This window comes from Vipera ursinii, assembly GCF_947247035.1.
Source record: "Vipera ursinii genome assembly, chromosome: 10".
NCBI classification, from domain to species: Eukaryota; Metazoa; Chordata; class Lepidosauria; order Squamata; family Viperidae; genus Vipera; species Vipera ursinii.
In genome coordinates this window covers 17,725,702-17,745,363 of record NC_139520.1, presented here as the reverse complement: position 1 = coordinate 17,745,363, position 19,662 = coordinate 17,725,702, and the positions used below count along the sequence as shown (strand labels likewise).

Genomic DNA, 19,662 nt, shown 5'->3' with positions numbered 1-19,662 from the left:
CGCCGGTCAGCTGAGCTGGCAAATCCGGAAGTTCAGCCAGCCGACGATCTTGCCCCTTCCCGTTAGTGGCAAGCCCACAAGGTCTTGACCCCTACACCAGGCAGCATGGCAACCCACACAGGCATGCCCTGGGCTGCGGAGGTTACCATTATTTTTCCGTGTATAAGACGCTGCACTTTGTATAAGACGCACCTGATTTCTGAACAGGGTGTTTGCCGGAAAAAATAGCATCTTATACATGGAAAAATACGGGTTACGTTTAATAAATAACAAAGACTCCCCTGCCTTGGAAATAAATTGGCCATTCTCCTAATGAGTTGAGTTATTTCATTAAATGCACCAGCAATAGAAGAATAACAAAATAACAGTTGGCTGAGACCTTAGAGGTCTTCTAGTCCAGCCCCCTGCTCAAGCAGGAGAGCCTATACCATTTCAGACAAATGACTGTCCAGTCTCTTCTTAAAAACTCCAGTGATGGAGCACCCACAACTTGTGGAGGCCAGCAGTTCCACTGGTTAATTGTTCTCAATGTCAAGAAATTGCTTCCTAGTTCTAAGTTGGCTGTTTGCATTGCATTTTTTTTTGTTTTCATGAAATTTTCGTTGAACAAAACTGCTATTTTAAGGTCATAAATCTCTGCTGTGTTATTGCAGCGCCATTGTGTGCACTTTCGTCCCTTCATCGGTCAAATGCAATGAATTAACTGCCTGCAGATTGACCTCAGTGCAGGCAGCCCCCTGTGTCTCTTGAATTTCTGTTGGCTAGGAAGTTTTATGTTTCACCAGAAGAGGGCATCATTTACCTGGAAAAAGTTGCTTTTCCTTGAATTTCTCTGAAGAAATAAAAGAGTAGACCAAAAGGCCTAATGCTTCTTTGCTGACAGTCACAATACAATGATAGGTGAGCTTGTGTTTAAAGCAACAAAGAAGATGCCTTATTTATTTATTTACGGCTTGCAGCCATCTTAAACGGTATAGCTTTATTTTTAGTTCAAGGAGATGCAAAAGAGCAGGAAATTAATAAAGTTACAAAAAAAGTTTTAAAAAAACAAAATACATGGAACTGAGAAACTTCACTAATTTGCAGACATGCACCAAAATAGTAATCCTTGTAAAAGGATATTATCAAGGAAAAGATCCCCTGTGTTAGAGATTTTTTTTTAACCTTAGAAATACTATTCAAAAGTTTTGCGCATTTTATTTTACAGAGAAAGGACTTGGTTGTTTTCCTGCAGATGTTTCATTACCAAACCAGATAACATCATTAGTCAGACTAGCACTGATGATGTTACTTAGTTGGGTATTGAAACATCTGCAAGAAAACAAGCTCAGCACAAAGGACCCCTCGCAACTAAATTTAGCTGCAGGCACTTTGAGGCTCCAGGTTTTGTCCAATTCCCCCCCCCCCCAAAATAAAAAAAAATAAAAAGAATTTGCCTTTGGAACAGAGATGCCCATTGCAGTCGATCCAAACTCTTGGGGAAACGTCTGATACTGGGATAAGAGAGAAGCCCAACAGGCCAAAACAAACTCGAAATCAGGGACCTCATCTGCCATGGCCCCCGATTTTGCTGACTTCAATCAGTCTTAAAGCTGGCATAGAGCTAGTTTGGTCTAGCGCAGGGGTCCCGGGCCGCGGCATGCCAGCAACCGGTCCACACAAACAAGCAAAGCTTCATCTGCAACACACAAAACTACTCCCCTTCCGGTCCGTGGAAAAACCTCTCTCCACGGAACCGGTCCCTGGTGCCCAAAAGTTTGGAGACCTCTGGTCTAGTGGTTAAGGCTAGAAAAGACGGTGAGTTATAGTCCCACCTCCCGTGCAAAAGCCGACTGGTTGATTCTGGACCAGTCACTCACAGCTCACCTCACCTCGTAGGTTGTGGGGAAAACAGGAGGAGAAAGGAGAATTAATAAAAGCCCTCACGTAAGGATATAGGCAGTCCTTGACTTACAACCACTTGTTTAGCAACCATTCAAAGTTACAGAAGCCGCTGCTAGAACCATTGCAGCATCCTCACGATGAGGTGATCAAAACTTGGGCACTTGGAAACCGGCGTGTATTGAATGAGGGTTGCAGCCTCCCGAGTTATGGGATCGTCATTTGCAACTTTCCCAGCCGGCTTCCCACAAGCAAAGTCAATTGGGAGGGGGGAGTTGGATTTGCATAACAACCTCATGGTTCAATGAACAACTGCAGCGATTTGCTTAACCACCCTGCTTAATGACAAAAATTCTGGTCCTAATTCTGCAGTTTTAAGAAGAAGCCCACCAGATTCTCCCCACCACCACCACCACCACCCATCTATGACCCAGATCTACCCTTTCTCGGCCTTCAGCTTCACCAAGAAATCCAGGAAGGTCCTTGGACCCTCAACAGATCACCCTTTCCCGATCTAATCCCCACTTGTCCCATCGCCATTTTCCACCAGGGCCCGGAAGCTGCTGATGAAGAGTCTGGTAGGAAAAAACGGTTCTCTCAGTCTGGAGACTCCATATAATCTTAATTACTTAATTGCCATCAATAGTCATCTCTTTCTAATTCCTTTTAAGAGGCCTCCCCACGTTTTCTGGTAACAAATCCCATACATTAATTTTGCATGAAGAGGAACTTTCTTTAGTACTTCCTGTGGAGGAGGTGTCTCTCTCTCTCTCTCTCTGTGTCTGTGTGTCTTGTCTGTCTGTCTATCTGTCTCTCTCCTACTTTGTAACAACGGAGCGGGAATGGGAGAAACCGAGGTAAATTATAAATGAGCAAGCATTATGGAGGACCTTTTCGCAGAATCCCAGAACACCCGCCTTGTCCCAGATTTCTATCTCGGCATCTGCATCGAACAGATCCCGGCAAAAGAGGTCGGCCAGATTATTATTGTAATAAAGCCCTAATAAGCAGGCATATACATAGAATGAAGGCTACTGCTAAGCTTGTAAGCCGCCCTGAGTCTTCGGAAAAGGGCGGGATATAAATGGAATTAAAGAAATATATTCTATTCTATTCTATTCCATTCCATTCCATTCTAAATTTCCAGTTGCTCTGAACCAAATAGATATTATTGTTACTAGGCAGGCAATTCATCGACAAATGTTCTTCATAGACCGTGCAGCTTTTATTAAAGTGGTTGTTCTATCGATACTGCAGGAAAACGGATGTAATAAAGTCCCTGATTATGGAGATATGAATCCCTTCGGTAGCAGTTCCTACCTGTTGAAACAACGCACACCGGATGACCTTATGAAGGCTTGTAGGTATCCTCTGAAGATTCCATTATGAAAGGCTTCAGCCTTACCAGTTGCTTTCGAATGGTCAAAATTAAATGTTTTTTGACTTCATTACTTCCACTCGGGAAGGCAGGATTCTTGGAAGAAGCATCAGGAACACTAGATCGTTAATGAATAGCCTGAGGCTGGGCAGGCAACTTGCAGTCTTAAGGCTGCAGGTGACCCCGGGGTCAATTTCATACAGCCCTCAGCTTAATTTCCAAAGCTTTCTGCAAGAAATTAGTCGAGACCCTCCCCATAACAGCTACCTCCTCACGTCTGTTGTTTGAGAGAGAGGGGGAGGCAGCGGAAAAAAAGAAGGTTGTCTGAAGAAATGAAGGGGCTCCCAGACAATTAAAATAGTATTTTGCACTAACCTACATGGGATTTGACCCTACTGCCCTCTGTAGTTCCAGCAACCTATCATGTGATGGCCAACCAATTAGCCATGAGGGATGGGAGCCTGGAAAGGAAAAAAAAAGCAAGTCTTGTCTACCCCATTTGAGAAGATCTTATCAGGAATTCATGGGGTGCCACCACCCACTGAAAGTCTACCTGCTTTGTTTAGCGTCAATAATTCTGGCTGATTTTCATAACGGAGCCCTCACCCGGCGGCTGAGGTCACAATTCAGGGAGAGACACCTACACAGATAGGATCTGCACAACGCAGGTCGTCCTCGACTCAGAACAGTCTGTTTAGTGACCGTTCAAAGTCACAACGGAACGGAAAAAAGTGACTTCAGACCGGTGCAGTGTCCCCGTGGTCACGCCATCAAAATTCACACGCTTTGGCAACTGGATCACATTTATGACGGTTGCAACGTCCCCGGGGACACGCGATCCCCTTTTGCAGCCTTCAGACAAGCCAGGTCGACGGAGAAGCCAGGTTCACCCGGGGAACCGTGTGACCCAACTTCCTCGATGCAGCGGTGCGCTGAACAACGGCGGTAGGAAAGGTCGTAAAATGGGGCAAAACTCATTTCGCAGCCGCCTCGCTTAGCAGCAGAAATTTGTAGGGGCTCAGCTGTGGCCGTGAGTCTACCTGTAGAAGTTACATTTGCTGATGGGGTATTCAATTGCTGACTGGCGAGCCGAATCAGTTTCTTGCTTTGAGCGTGTCTAGGAAAAAGTAGAAGAAAAACACGGGGCAAAAGGGGGAAAGGAACTATGAATTTTGAAGAGGGCGACCTTTCCGGCAGGGCATTTTGCAGCTGTTGTAACCAGAGCTGTCACCAAAGAAGGTTGGGCCATGAGTGACATCTTCTGCCAAGTGTTCTGTACCAGCCTGCTACCGGCCCTGCAGAAAAGGCAGGGACAACCCCTTTACAAACGGCAAGAGGCTGGAATAAAGCCTGCCAAATTTATTAACATAAAACAGAGCAAAAAAAGACACCAACCATGAAACAGGAGCTAAGAAACAGGAACTATTCAAGCGGTTGCCTTCAGCAAGCCAGCCCTCCCACGCATTCCCCTTTTATACAGTTCAGGGCGTGGCTTCTCTCTGCCTCCTTCCGAGGTGCCCCATTGCCTTCCTCTGTTTACTCCTGATTGACTGCCTCCTGCGTCGGGCGTCCTTGAACAGGGCCAGCTGTGGGTCATCTTCATCCACGCTGTCAGGCTCACACAGCTGGGTCTCCGTCGTGACCAGGTGGGAGGGGCCTGGCTGAGGGCTCTGCGGAGCCTCAAGGCCATCATCAGCAAGCTCTTCAACACCCCCCTCCTCCTCCTCTGAGTCGTCCGACCCAACTGCCGAACCCACAGGCTGACCCTGAATCACAACACCAAGCTGGCCTGCAGGAGTGGGGGTCCCTTTCCATTAGCCCTCCCCTTCAGCTCTCACAGCTGTCCACAATTCTTCCAAATTCAGGAGGGACCATTTTTTCCCCTGAATTCCGCTGCTCTCCAGAGCAATAACTCCTTCCTTACTGCTGACTTGATCTCCTCCTAAGGTGCCCTCGGAAGCCTCTCTCTTCCCACTTCCATCTAAGCCCAGTCACCTTCGGTTTTGCTCCGAAGCCTCTGCCTGGCGGGGATGCCATCCCTGAGACAATTCGAGGCCTCCAGAAGAAGGCACTGGATCTTGTTTCAGCAGAAGAGGTAGCTTGGGATTCGTGCTCATTGTCGTTAACTCCTCTCTCTCCATTTGTAGTTGTACTTGGGCGCCCCAGATTTATGGAATCGTTTGCCGGTTGAGCTCCGGATGGCGCCCGACCTTCGCTCCTTCCGACGTGATCTGAAGACTTATTTGTTCGAACAAGCCAGCCTGGCCTGATGGGGGATGGGTTTGGATTTTATTGTCATTTTAATGTATTTTAATCTACTGTTGTAAGCTTGGGCATCTTGTTTAATCTTTTTTAATTTTTGTATTCTTGTATTTTTATATGTTTGCCCTGTTCACCGCCCTGAGTCCTTCGGGAGAAGGGCGGTATACAAATATAATAATAATAATAATAATAATAATAATAATAATAATAATAATAATAATAATAATAATAATATAATAACTTTTATCAAAATGAAAAATGCCCCCCCATCCCCGGGGAGATGAGCAGTCAGGGGTGAGGAAGCATGTGAAGGAAAGACATGAAGACTTGCGTCCACTGTTGACCATCAGATTTCTGTGGCCATGCGAGACGTTTGTTGAGTTGAGTTTTTTGCCCCATTTTGCCACCTTCCTGCCACCTTTGTTAAGTGAATCACTGCACTGGCTAAGTTAGTCACCCGGTTGTAGAATTAATCTAGCTTCCCCATTGACTTTGCTTATCCAAAGGTCGATGTCTATGGAGATTCTCAGTCCTTCAGGTCAGGGTTGTCCCAAAGGCGCTTTTTCAGAAGGCAACTGGACTTTCTCGGGTTTTTTTTTTTTGAAGACGCCTCGCTTCTCATCCAAGAAGCTTCTTCAGCTCTGACTGGATGGTGGGGAAGGGAAGGATTTATCTTCCTTGCAGACAGCTCATCATTTGCCTTCTGTTAGAGAGTCGTTGAGGCCACTTGGAGCTTTCTCTGTGTCCTCAGAGTCAAATGTGCATGGAGTCTTATCGGAAGATCCCGTCCCATTCTTGGTTGGAGGCACCATCTAAGGCGCTTACAGGTTGAAAGGATGAGCTGGTGATATCACCATTGCCTGGGGGACATCCATAAAGGTTTCTTTCATATCCCTATCAAGGAGCTGGAGCAAATGACAGGAACTCACCCCGCCATGCAGCAGCACACAGATCTCTAACATGGGTTTGCTAACCTCCAACCCAACAACCTAACCATGTGAGCCTCTGCCCTCTTGCAAAAAGTGATCACATGACCGCAGGACATTACAGCAGTCATAAATATGAGCCACTTGCCAAGCATCTGAATTTTGATCACGTGACCACAGAGATGCTACAACGGTCGTGTGAAAAATGGTCATAAGTCACTTTTTTCAGTGCCGTTGTAACTTTGAACCATGAGTAAATGAACTGTTGTAAGTCGAGGACTTGGTAGCGCAACTGTCTGGGGGGGAATTATTTGCTACAGATGGAGAGGCTAGTGCACCAACACAGTGACAAGTTAGCCCATGTTTCTCAACCCTGACAACTTCAAGCCTTCTTGACCAGTACTGAGTTAACCAGTCCTATATCTCAATTAGATGTTGTGATGATTTTTTTTTAGGTCGATGATGCTTAATTTTGGTCCAGCAAAATTCAAATCACCTCTTTTCTCACTTCAGAAGAAAAGGAAATATGGCTGTCCTAAACGAACACAGTTTCCTTCCTTAAAACAGTTCATGTGTGTGATGAAGAACAGGTGTTGGGCAAAACGTGCGTCACAACACAAATTCCATGCTTTCTATACTGGTCTGGAACGTAAGTATGAAATATCAAGGTTTGGATCGTTACAACATGGCGTATATGTCATCCCTTGTTTTCATTGTTGTAGTTGGTAACAAATGACTAAGAATATGTCCACATAGTGATTAGGAGTCAGGCTTTAAGAGGTTGCTTAGAAGAGATGAAAGTCCATTTTGTACCTCTCTGCTGTTTCAAGGAATTGTTTTCCTCTGAAGTCTAAAAGCATGGATGCTAAGTTAACAGACTAAAATAGCCCTATTAAATACCAGCCCGATATTTTGTATTAACTAGGCAACTTGAGTTGCGGCCTCTTTAAGAACTGGATTTATGCAGCACCATTAAATACTCCTAGGAAATAATCTGAAAATACTTGGTGTTTTAATCCTCCTGGAAATTAAACATATTAAACTCTAACATTATCTTGCTTTCCACTAGCCAAATGGACTGGGAATTTTAAGGTCATCCCCTGAACTTACGGTCTCTGAGCATAACTGTTCAATAAATGGTTATAGCTTAGCTGCACAAGCTAATTTTGCCTAATTGATTTTTCTCGTTCCACTGAGTTTGTGCATAGAAGTAACAAAAAACAACAACAACAACAAAAAGCACAGCTTATTAAATGCATTTTTCAAAAACGAAACACCAGCAAACAAAAGCTTTCTAAAATCCTTCGGAAGAATGCCGAAGATTGAACATCCTGCAAAGTACGAGAGAGCTACTTGTGCTAAGTTTCTTGCCTAGGTGAAATCTAACGTTGCTTTTCATTCTGATTCACGAATTTCACCAGAAAGGAAGACCTACCAAAGCAGGACACAGAGACCTCTGAACCTTAGTAGATCCTGAGTAGAATCCATAAAAGAGATTGTCGATAGAAAAACAATTCGTAGCAACCAGGTGCAAGTAGCTTAAAACTAGGCCTGATGCTGATGTGTCCCACTATTTCATTTTTGTTAAAAGATTTTATTGAGCTTCAAAAAGGAAAAAGTTAAAAGACAAAGCAGGTGGAAAGGGGACAACAAAGAAAGTTTAAAAAGTGACACAACCTCCACCCCAAAACACATACAAGCACAAACGTGTGCGTGTGTGTGTGTGTGTGTGTGTGTGCGTGTATGTATAAGCCAATTACTTCCACCTCTCTTCAATATGGATACAATTATAAAACAAAACATTCTCTTGTTTTAGTTTAGAAGAAAACAGATACAAAACTAAAATAGGAAAGATACACCTGCCAAACAATCAAATAATGACAACAATGTATAAATAGTGACTCGCTATTAAACATTCTTTTGGATTGTTCAAGTTCCTTTGACCTCTCTCGCTTTTCACCATGAAAGAACGGTTGAAGGATTTGTGGAACCAAAGATGAATGGACATTCTGTCCACACGTGTTGAGGACAATTCAAAGGGTTTAGAAAACAGGCATTAACAAAGATAGGATTAAATAGAGTTCCCTGTTTCCCATTTCTGTTACATTATGCAACACACAACACTTTAGGAAGAAAAGGAAAAGTAGGAACTAATTTTCACTTGTCAAGCCTACAAGTAGGATGCTGTAAAAGCATTTATAAACCAGACTTGAGTTATTGAGGCCTTTGAACTCTGGTGCCGGAGAAGACTCCTGCGAGTCCCTTGGACTGCCAGGCGATCAAACCGGTCAGCCCTAGAGGAGATCAACCTTGACTGCTCTTTAGAAGGCCAGATCCTGAAGCGGAAACTCAAATCCTTTGGCCACCTAATGAGAAGGAAGGACTCGCTGGAGAAGAGCCTAATGCCGGGAAAGATGGATGGCAAGAGAAGAAGGGGACGACAGAGAATGAGGTGGCTGGATGGAGTCACTGAAGCTGTAGGTTTGGGGAGGTGCGCGCGCACCTACGGTCATTCGGAGAGGTGCACGCGTACCTCCGTGCGAACGGGCAGCGGCGCCGCTCTTTGAGAAAGCTGCCGCGGCACGTTTGCAGGCTGCCGAAAGTGGCAGCTTTGCAGACGGGCCATCGCCGTTGCGCAACCGGGAACCGGTTCCATCACACATAAAAAAATGGCAACCGCGCGCATCTGCGCATGTGCAAGAAAAAACCGTTTTGCGCATGCACAAAACATTTTTTTGCGAATGCGCGTGCATGGATGCACGCACACAGCTCCCACTTTTTTTATGTGTGATGGAACCGGTTCCCAGTGGCTCTTTTCCTTTTTCAGGTTGCCGACCCCTGGCCTAGACAGACACAAAAGCTGCATCTTTTGCAGAATGCTTCCACCACTGACACGAAAATGTTGCTTTCCGGGCAACTAACGAAGGCTAAGCAGAGCATTTATTTTGTGCAAATGTCCCAGAAAAAGAAAAGAAAAGAACACGTTTCTCTCTGCTTGTTCTTCTGTAGGAGCCCCTTTGATGTTGTCTAATACATCAAACTGCATAATGTTTCTCCCCCCCCCCCAACATATACCTCTAATAGGAGCACTGGGATTACACGGAGGAGATTTACAATATTTGCTTGGTTTCACCCTTGCAGGAGGGCAGAAGAGAAGGGAAGGCTGGTGATGGTGTGTGTGTGTGTGTGTGTGTGTGTGTGTGTTGTGAAGTGTACTATGCCCCCCCGTCCTCACGCCCCCCCCTCCTCACATCCATGGGGGAGCCCTTTCTCCTCAGCCACAGCTTCAGGGTGAAATATCGTTTCTGAGTAAGTTTAAATTAGGTAGACTGAAACCTCTTGCGTGAGAGATCCCTAAAGCTTTGCATGCTTTCCCACAGGATCCCAGAGCTTGAAGATCGATTGTCTGATCTCTCCAAGATATTCGCTGGAGAGGAAGGTTGGTAATGGAATCGGAAGGGTGCGGTAATCCATTCCAAGCGAACACAACTGTCAAGGTGGCTGGATTGTGGCTCCAAGGTGGTGCCACTCGTTTCCAACGCAAACACAATGAATCACCTCTCCCCACGTCCTGAGTAATTAGATTTTCTCTCCCTCCCAAACAGCCTTTCTGAGTTGCGCAAAGAGGCCGTCGCAACGTGAATATTAAAGAATCCAGATCTTGAGCAAAGTTAGAGGTCACACACTGAAATTCCTAACACACGAAGAAAGTTAATCAAAAAGATGAGAGGGGCAGAACAAGGATAAAAATACCCGGTATATTATTTCTGATGGAATTTAATTAGGAAGGAGGTATTAATACTGCATGCGTTTCTGTGAGTCAGATTCTTCTGTTTTTTGTTTCGTTGGGGGGTTTTTTTGTTTGTTTTTAATGGTGCTTTTCCAGTAACTTTGCCATTATCCACATGTTTCGGAAACCTATCTGAATCCTTTGTTATTTTTTCCTCCTTGTTCGTTATTCCAAAAAGAGAAAGAAAAGCAGGCTTACTGAGCGAAATAACATGGGCTCAGAGCAACAACAAACTTGTAGCATCAATCCTAGCAGATGGATGTTTGTTTGTTTTTTTTCAACTTCTCATCGCAGCCAACAAGGTTATGTGAGCTTAATTGGGTTTGCCTATTTTGTTTAGCGAAGTATGGTTTACGGAATAAACCACCGTTTGCTCTATGTCTACATCCAGGCACCAAAGAGGAGTTGAACTTTGTTTGTTTGTGGCTACGCAGGGACTCTAGGCTGTTTCCCCTTTTGACTCCACCCTCAGGTTCTGCTATTCCTTCTCTTATAGCTAGTTTCTTCTGCGAATCTGGACAGAGATTGGAAAGGAACAGCTCGGAGAACTTAGTGGCTCTTTGGTGTTTGAAAGTGTTTGAAAGTCTGAAAGGACATGAAAGGGATGAGTCTTTCTCTCTCTCTGTCTGTCTCTTTCTCTCTCTGTCTGTCTGTCTCTCTCTCTCTCTCTCTCTGTCTGTCTCTCTTTCTCTCTCTCTGTCTCTCTCTGTCTCTCTCTCTCTCTCTCTCTCTCTCTGTCTCTCTCTCTCTCTTTCTCTCTCTCTCTGTCTCTCTCTTTCTTTCTCTCTCTCTCTCTCTCTTTCTCTCTCTGTCTCTCTCTGTCTCTGTCTCTGTCTCTGTCTCTTTCTTTCTCTGTCTCTCTCTGTCTCTCTCTGTCTCTCTCTCTCTCTCTCTCTTTCTCTCTCTGTCTGTCTCTGTCTCTCTCTTTCTCTCTCTGTCTCTCTCTCTCTCTCTGTGTGTCTCTCTTTCTCTCTCTCTCTCTCTGTCTCTCTGTTTCTCTCCATTGAAGGAACTTCTGTGGCCTTTAAAGTACTGCAGCGCTGTTCCATCCAGTTCTTCATTCCTGCAGACACTTGGGCTCCAGTTATTCTTGTTTCTTGCTCTTAGACAAATTAAAATTTCATAACCTTTCTGTCAGCCTTGGTGGGCAAAGTGCTGGACTAGGCTAGGTCAAGCAACATTTTCCAACTGCAGCCACTTCCGTGGGAAGTTTGAAAACCCAGGAGAAAATTGTATCTCTGGGGGAAGCCTCGGGAAAAAAAACAAACCTGAACCACAACACCCACCTGAAGCGTCTCCTCTGGGGACAAAAAAAAATAGGTGGAGGGGAAGAAATGTAGCCTTTGAAATATGGGGAGCAGGAAAGGCTAAAGAGAGCCTAAATTTCTTCTCAGTTTTCTGAAGACAATAATAATAATTAATAATAATAATAATAATAATAATAATAATAATAATAATAATAAGAAGAAGAAGAAGAAGAAGAAGAAGAAGAAGAAGAAGAAGAAGAAGAAGAAGAAGAAGAAGAAGAAGAAGAAGAAGAAGAAGAAGAAGATGGAAGGGACCTTGGAGGTCATCTAGTCCAACCCCCTGCTCAGGCAGGAAACCCTATACCATTTCAGGCAAATGGCTGTCCAGTCTCTTCTTAAAAACGTCCAGTGTTGGAGCATTCACAGCTTCTGGAGGCAGGTTGTTCCACTGGTTAATTGTTCTCACTGTCAGGAAGTTTCTCCTTAGTTCCAGGCTGCTTCTCTCCTTGACTAGTTTCCATCCGTTGCTTCTTGTCCTGCTTTCAGGTGCTTTGGAGAATAGCTTGACTCCCTCTTCTTTGGGGCAGACCCTGACTAGAATTACACTCTGATGTGACTGTGTGTTTGTGTTTGTTTCTGGGGGGGTGGGGGGGTGGGGTGGGTAATACTTATAAAATTTTCTTTTTTGCTCCATTCAATTTATTTGGCTGAAGTTATACTTCATGTAAAAAAAAACAACAACCCAGGGATATGGGATATATATTGAAATAGTTTTTGGCTGGTAATTTCCACCAACAGTTTCTGTGTCCGAACCCTGGGCTAGGGCTAAATCAGAAACATATTGTTTATTGGTTTTTGTTTTCTTAACTCTTTAAGACTCTGGTTATGTTAATTGGAAATGAAGGGCATTGTTTGTCCAACCAACTGGGAAAAAGGGTTTCAGTGGATAAAGCCTTTTTTTGGGGGAGGGCAGGGAAGTAACGTCTGGTTTTGTAAACAGCATATACAGGTAATCCTTGACTTGCAATACTTTGTTTAGTGATGGAAGTCACAAAGGCACTGAAGAAAAAAGGGACGTATGGCCGTTGATCACACGTATGATCATTGCGGCATCCCTGAGGTCCCGTGATCAAAATTCAGATGCTTGGCGACCGGTTTACATTTATGACGGTGGCAAAATCCCGGGGTCATGTGATCCCCTTTTGTGACCTTTTGGCAGGCAAAGCGGGGAAGCCAGATTCCACTTGACAACCGTGTCGCTAACTTAATGACTGCAGTGATTCACTTAACAACTGTGGCAAGACAAATCATAAAATGGGGCAAAAATTCACTTCGCAAACGTCTCACTCAGCAACATGTCTATGGAGATTCTCCATCATCCAGGCCATAGTTATCCCAAAGATGCTTTTTCACGAGGCAACGGGATTTCTTGTTTTTCTTTCAAGGCCTTTCCCTTCTCATCCAAGAAGCTTCTTCAGCTCTGACTGGATGTTTGGGAACGGGAGGATTTATACTCCTTGCAGACAGCTGGTCATTTGCCTTCTCTTAGAGAGTCCTTGAGGCCACTTGGAGGTTTATCTGTGTCCTCAGGGTCACATGTGTGGTGCAAATGGGTGTGGAGCCTTCTTGGAACTGCTGAAAAGACAGTGTTGTAGACACCATCTATCTCCAGTCTACAACACCGTCCTTTCAACAATTCCAAGAAGGCTCCATGCCCATTTGCACCACATTCCAGGTAGCATTAATGACTCACTAAAAGAATGCAAATGACCAGCTGTCTGCAAGGAGTATAAATCCATTCCTCACCATTCAATCAGAGCTGAAGAAGCTATTATTATTATTATTATTCTTGGATGAGAAGCGAAACGTCTTCAAAGAAAAACAAGGAAGTCCAATTGCCTCGTGAAAAAGCATCTTTGGGATCACTTAGCAACAGAAATTTGGGACTAAATTGTGGTTGTAGGTTGAGGACTTCCTCAGTAACATTATCAGGGACTTGTATTCCAAAACACCCCAAAAGCATAAGATTGTCTAGAAAACATTTCCTGTATATATATATATATATATATATATATATATATATATATATATATATATATATATGTAGATCTAGAGCCTCTAGATCTACACATACAGACACCCGCGAGAATCTACGAAAACATATATATATATATATATATATATATATATATATATATATATATATATATATATATATACATACATACATATATATATATATATGTTCATATTCTTCACTCTGCAAGTTTGCAGAAATTTTTGGCACCCCTTTGCCTCCTGGATGACAACCATGTGGGTGACCTGCACACCATCAGCAAAGATGATCTTAAAAAAAAAGTTTCTAAATCTGAAACCTGTCTTTGAATCTTCGTCTGGATGCGGCAATAAAAAATAAACAAAGAAGTGGAGGGATGAGTGCACCATCCCATTGATTTTTCCCCTCCTTCCTCCCCAAGGATCAAGGTTGCTGGTCATAAAAGACACACAGAAAGCACTATAAAGCCAGCCTTGTCCTAAGGACCGGAAGACAGACTATTATCATAATTGCACCGTGGCTACAGCCGGCTTTGATCCATTTGGTGAAGTCAGCTACATTTGCTACAAAAGTAATTGCACAATTGGATGATGGCATCTTGCACAAGCAGCAGTTCCAGGGCCTGACCACGGTTTCGAAGGCACTCCACCTGATAAGAGGCAATTCTACTGAATGGACAGTACGGGATAAATTTAGGAAATAGCACAGCAGATTCTTTTTTTCTCTTTGACTTGTTTGTCTTAAACTGCATCTTCCCCCTACCATTTTTCTGGACTCCCATTTCCCCAAATTAAAACAGTTGGAGCAAAGCAAATGAGACATACTGTCAATTTATGTTGTACTAAAAATAGGAGTAGGCATTGGAATAATAGGAATAATGATAGGAATAGAATAGAATGGAATGGAATAGAATGGAATGGAATAGAATTCTTTATTGGCCAAGTGTGATTGGACACACAAGGAATTTGTCTCCAGTGCATAAACTCACAATGTACATACAAACAGCAAAGTGATAATCATACAATACAATGTGGAATAGAATAGAATAGAATAGAATAGAATAGAATAGAATAGAATAGAATAGAATAGAATAGAATAGAATAGAATAGAATAGAATAGAATAGAATAGAAGAATAGAATAGAAATAAGAATAAGAATAAGAATAAGAATAAGAATAAGATAAGAATAGAATAGAATTATTCTTTATTGGCCAAGTATGATTAAACACACAATTTGTCTTTGGTGCAGAAACTCTCAGTGTACGCACAAAGCATCATCATCATCATTATTCCAATAAGAGTGGGGAGTAAAGAAGATAATAAGGACAAGTGATAGTACTATAGGTATACTACACAGTATACATAGACATGCAAAGATATTAGACAGCGTTGTGAGAATTAGGGGTTCAGCAGAGTGACAGCATGAGGGGACATCCCCCCCCATCCTGTGTCTTGTTATCTTGGCCTACATTGCCCTTTACTGCCATCCTGAAGGACGCAGTTGAAACAGTCGGTGTCCAGGGTATGAGGCCTGCAGATGTCTTCTCAGCCTTCCTTCTGACCCACACAATTTCAGAGATCTTCTGTGGAAGACAGGCTGGTTGCAATCCATCTTATCAATGTTTTGCATTGAACTAGCTGGCTTCAATTGTCATACAAATCCAGTCAATGGCTTATGTACGCATTGATGGGACAAATACAGGTAGTTCTTGGCTTACAGCAATATATTCAGTGACCGTTCTAAGTTACAATGGCACCTGAAGAAAAGTGGCTTAGGATTGGTAGGTGCACTTACAACTGTAGCAGTATCTCTCAGAGAGGAATTTACCTAAGAACTGAATTTACCTTCTCAACTATCCTGCATTTCAACGGTAAAAACAGTGACCATGTCTCCGTGGATTCCAGAATTCCCATGCTGGCTGGGGAATTCTGGGAGTTGAAGTCCACACATCTTAAAGCTGCCAAGGTTACCTACCCTGCTGCCCGGGCTCTGGAAAGCCATTTATCTCTTTTCTCTGCATGTGCGCATGCGTATACACACACACACACACACACACACACACACAAAGAGAGCGAGAGAGGTTTTGCTCTGCAATCTATAAACATGATTGCAGTTGCTAGAGAAAGCACCCCCCAAAATGAGTGTGTCCTACTCTAGCTGTAGAGGCAGTCCTCGACTTACAATAAATTATTTAGTGACCCTTCAAAGTTACAACCACACTGAAAAAAAAGTGACTTACCACCAGACTTACGAGCTTAGTAGCCTCCCCAGACTCACGTGATCAAAATTCAGAGGCTGGGCAACTGGTTCGTACTTGAGGTGTCCCAAGATCACGTGATTTCCCCCTTTTTGTGACCTGTTGACAAGCAAAATCAATGGGGGCGACCCAGATTCGCCTAACAACCGCGTTACTGATTTATCATCTCCAATGCTTCACTCCAATGCTTCTCAGGGGCTGCCCCAAAGAAGAGGGAGTCAAGCTATTCTCCAAAGCACCTGAAAGCAGGACAAGAAGCAACGGATGGAAACTAACCAAGGAGAGAAACAACTTAGAACTAAGGAGAAATTTCCTGACAGTGAGGACAATTAATCAGTGGAACAACCTGCCTTCAGAGGATGTGAATGCTCCAACACTGGAGGTTTTCAAGAAGAGACTGGACAGCCATTTGCCTGAAATGGTATAGGGTTTCCTGCCTGAGCAGGGGGTTGGACTAGATGACCTCCAAGGTCCCTTCCAACTTCTTCTTCTTCTTCTTCTTCTTCTTCTTCTTCTTCTTCTTCTTCTTCTTCTTCTTCTTCTTCTTCTTCTTCTTCTTCTTCTTCTTCTTATTATTATTATTATTATTATTATTATTATTATTATTATTATTATTATTATTATTATTATTAATTATTATTATTAATTATTATTATTTTTATTATTTAACAACTGCAGTGAGGAAAGGTCATAAAGCGAGGAAAAACTCACTTAACAAATGTCTCACTTAACAAGTTGGGGCTCGTAAGTCATAAGACGACCTGTAGTTGGAACAACGCACAAATATTTGTGCGTTGGTATTTTCCCCTGAACTGGTGACTGAAAAGGCAGGAATAACAAAGGAGGAAGTTCGCGAAGCCGGTTTCAAATAGGTGGGATGCTGATAAATTTGTCACTTGCTTGGGGCTTAGCGGCTTAGCGCATCATCTTATTTCACACCATTCTGAACAGTTGATGCCAACTGACACCCGCGTCTTCTTCTCCCTTAAACCCCTCCCTCTCCCTCCCCCCCCCCAAAAAAAACCAGTAGTCTGAATGATGGCTAGAATACCAGCAGATAATCTTTTGGGAGATGGTAATTTCAGGCTGGGCCTGTTTGCGGTTTTGATCGTCTTGGATGAAAATGAGAGTTTAAAGGAGGAAAACCGTGATCTCCCTTGCGTGCTGCATTGTTCAGGATACCGTATTGAAAGCTGTAGTGGTTTTTTGGGGGGAATGGCTTCCTCTTCCCCCCACCCCCCCAATCCCTTCTATGTGTTGTTGTTTTTTCTGTGTAGCTAATGCGGCCAGCTCAGTCTGTAGAAAGTTACTCTTCTTCTGTTTTTGCTTGGGGGGGGGGGCGGCTTCAGCAAGGAACGAATGTGGATCGCGGATCCTGTATTTCTCCTCTTTTTTCTTCTTCCAGCCAACATCGTCCAACCCCCTGGCTCAGGGCTTTTGCCTGCTTAGTCCAACTCTCATGTTTTATCCAGGGGGTTGAGCATTCTTATTCAAAGAAAGTTTGCTCTCCAGCCAGAGGACCTTGAAAAAGAGTTGAAGCCAGAGAGACTGCTCACCTTGGGTGTCTCCAAATGGAATTTTAATGGCTATCCTAAAGCAATAATGTCGACTGCAGAGATTTGAAGACATCTCTCTGCCAGCCTGGGGATAAAGGACTCCGAAAAGCTGCCTTGGGGGAGCGGGGGGGGAACAGATGCTTCCAAAGGAGACCATTTCCACAGGTGAAGCTTTTCTTACTCCGAGTAATAAGTCTCACCTGTCCAACAGGCAGTCTCTCCTACAAAAGGGATGTAGCAAACGGGGGGGGATCTCTGGCCCCCTTTCTCCTTATCAATTCCAGGCTAGGAATAAAATGGTTCTTTCCAAAAAGGCACAGGAAGGTGCAAGGTTGACTACAATCAGAGGTTCCTTCGAAATACACCGGGCAGAACGGAGAAATTATCACCGCAAGCAAACCTTATTTAGTGTTGACCGATTGTTTTTGCTTAATAGGGAGCGCAACGGCTCAGCTGTTAAAGATGTTGAGCTTGTCAGCAGGAAAGCTGACAGTCCAGGTTCAAGACCCGAGCATTGCGCAACGGGGTGAGCTCCTGTTCCTTGCTCCAGCTCCTGCCCACCTAGCAGTTTGAAAGCAGGCAAATGCGAGTAGATGAATAGCTACCACTTCAGTGGGAAAGTAAGAGAGTTCTGTGGGCCTCGGTGTATAGTCATGCTGGCCACGTGACCTTGGAAAATGTCTTTGGGCAATGTTGGACTCTTCAGCTAAGAAATAGAGATGAGCACCACCCTCTAGAGTCGGATATGACCGGACAGGAAAACTTTTTACCTTTAATTTAGCTAATGAACTTGAGTGCTTTCACTTGTTGAGTGAACCCAGCATATTCAGTTAGCAAGCAGATTAAGTATCTTGGGTAAATGTAGCATTAGGTTGCTAGGAATTGCTTGAGATAGAGAGCTAATGCTTGTTCTGCGTAGACAAAGAAGAAATGTTAGTTACATTCATGCACTGTGGACTTCTCTAATTTTTGACTTATGAAAAAGGGGAATTTTAATAAATGAGAAGGAATTACTTTAACTGATATTTGTAGCTCAGGGTTGAAATGAGGGGTCCTTGGTGCTTTCTGATCATGGTGGTTTTCCTGCAGACATTTCATTACCCAACTAGGTAACATCATCAGTGCTCTACAGATCGCATTTACTGAATACAACATGCTGGTTTATCTGGGTTTTTTTGTTTTTTTCAATCTTTCACTTGCCACTCAAAAGCCAAATGCATCTTTTGGCTTGAGAAAAAAAAATTATGCTTCATTAACTCCAGGTCACACACAAGTGACATATAAGCTTGGCCTTCATCGTTTATAAATCACAATTTATGGCTGTTTGAACTGTGAACTGAGCCACTCTGGCTTGTTCGACAAACTGTGATTAAAGCAAACACCAGCTTGGGGTGATTTATGATGCCAGCCATTGGGTGGTATCAGGAGCTTCTACTTCCATTCTCTAGCATGTCAAAAAAATGTGCATTTCAGGCATGCTTGTTTGGAGTGAACACATTTTGTGGAACATATTTCCTGGAAGATTGGTCATTCATCATATCCGGTCATCTTCTTCCATTCCCCAAGAACTTGGAGGAGCCTCCAGTTGCTAGGTCTGCAATCCAGAGCTGGGAATGTTCCCGTTGGTGACAAATATGCCGAGGAACAAATCCATCATCCAGAAGGTGGAACATACCCTTCAGCCACACGGAATAACGGAAGAGGCCGTGGCGGCTTGGAGTTGACGTTTGAGAATTGGGTGGTGTCACGTTTGGAGACAAAAGGGGCATTTCGTTCTGTCGAGGCAGCACAAAAGAAGCGCCAGGGGTGGCCCAAATAGAGTTGAATCGTTACACAGGTAATCCTCGCCTTACAACCGTTTGCTTGGGGGAGGGGTCCCTCTTGAAACTCTTGAACAGCACTGAAAAAAGCGACTTTTGACTGTGTTTCACACTTAACACTTGGGCAGCATCCCCATGGGGGGGAGGGGGGGCGATCAAGTCATGATCCCAATTCAGACCCCTGGCAACCAACTCGTATTTACAACATGCTGCAGTGTCCCGGGGTCACCTGATCATTTCTGATGAGCAAAGTCAATAATAATAATAATAATAATAATAATAATAATAATAATAATAATAATAATAACAACAATAATAATTTTATTTATATACCGCCCTTCTCCCGAAGGACTCAGGGCGGTGAACAGGGCAGATATATAAAAAAATACAAAAATACAAAAGTTAAAAGAGAATTAAACACAATGCCCAAGCTAAAACAATAAATAGATATATTAAAAACGACAATAAAATCCCAACCCATCCCCCATC

The 19,662-nt window shown here is 43.5% G+C and overlaps 1 long non-coding RNA gene across 2 annotated transcripts; it reads left to right on the top strand.

Moving 5' to 3' along the window:
• The first annotated feature begins 3,093 nt into the window (after positions 1-3,093).
• On the top strand, positions 3,094-14,368 carry LOC310644952. Of its 2 annotated transcripts, none has more exons than XR_014493386.1 (4): positions 3,094-3,241; positions 6,903-7,096; positions 9,828-9,886; positions 13,962-14,368. It is a non-coding gene; the product is annotated as an uncharacterized lncRNA (long non-coding RNA). The 2 variants fall into 2 exon arrangements; XR_014493387.1 differs by having other exon boundaries at positions 9,828-10,022.
• The last annotated feature ends 5,294 nt before the right edge of the window (positions 14,369-19,662 follow it).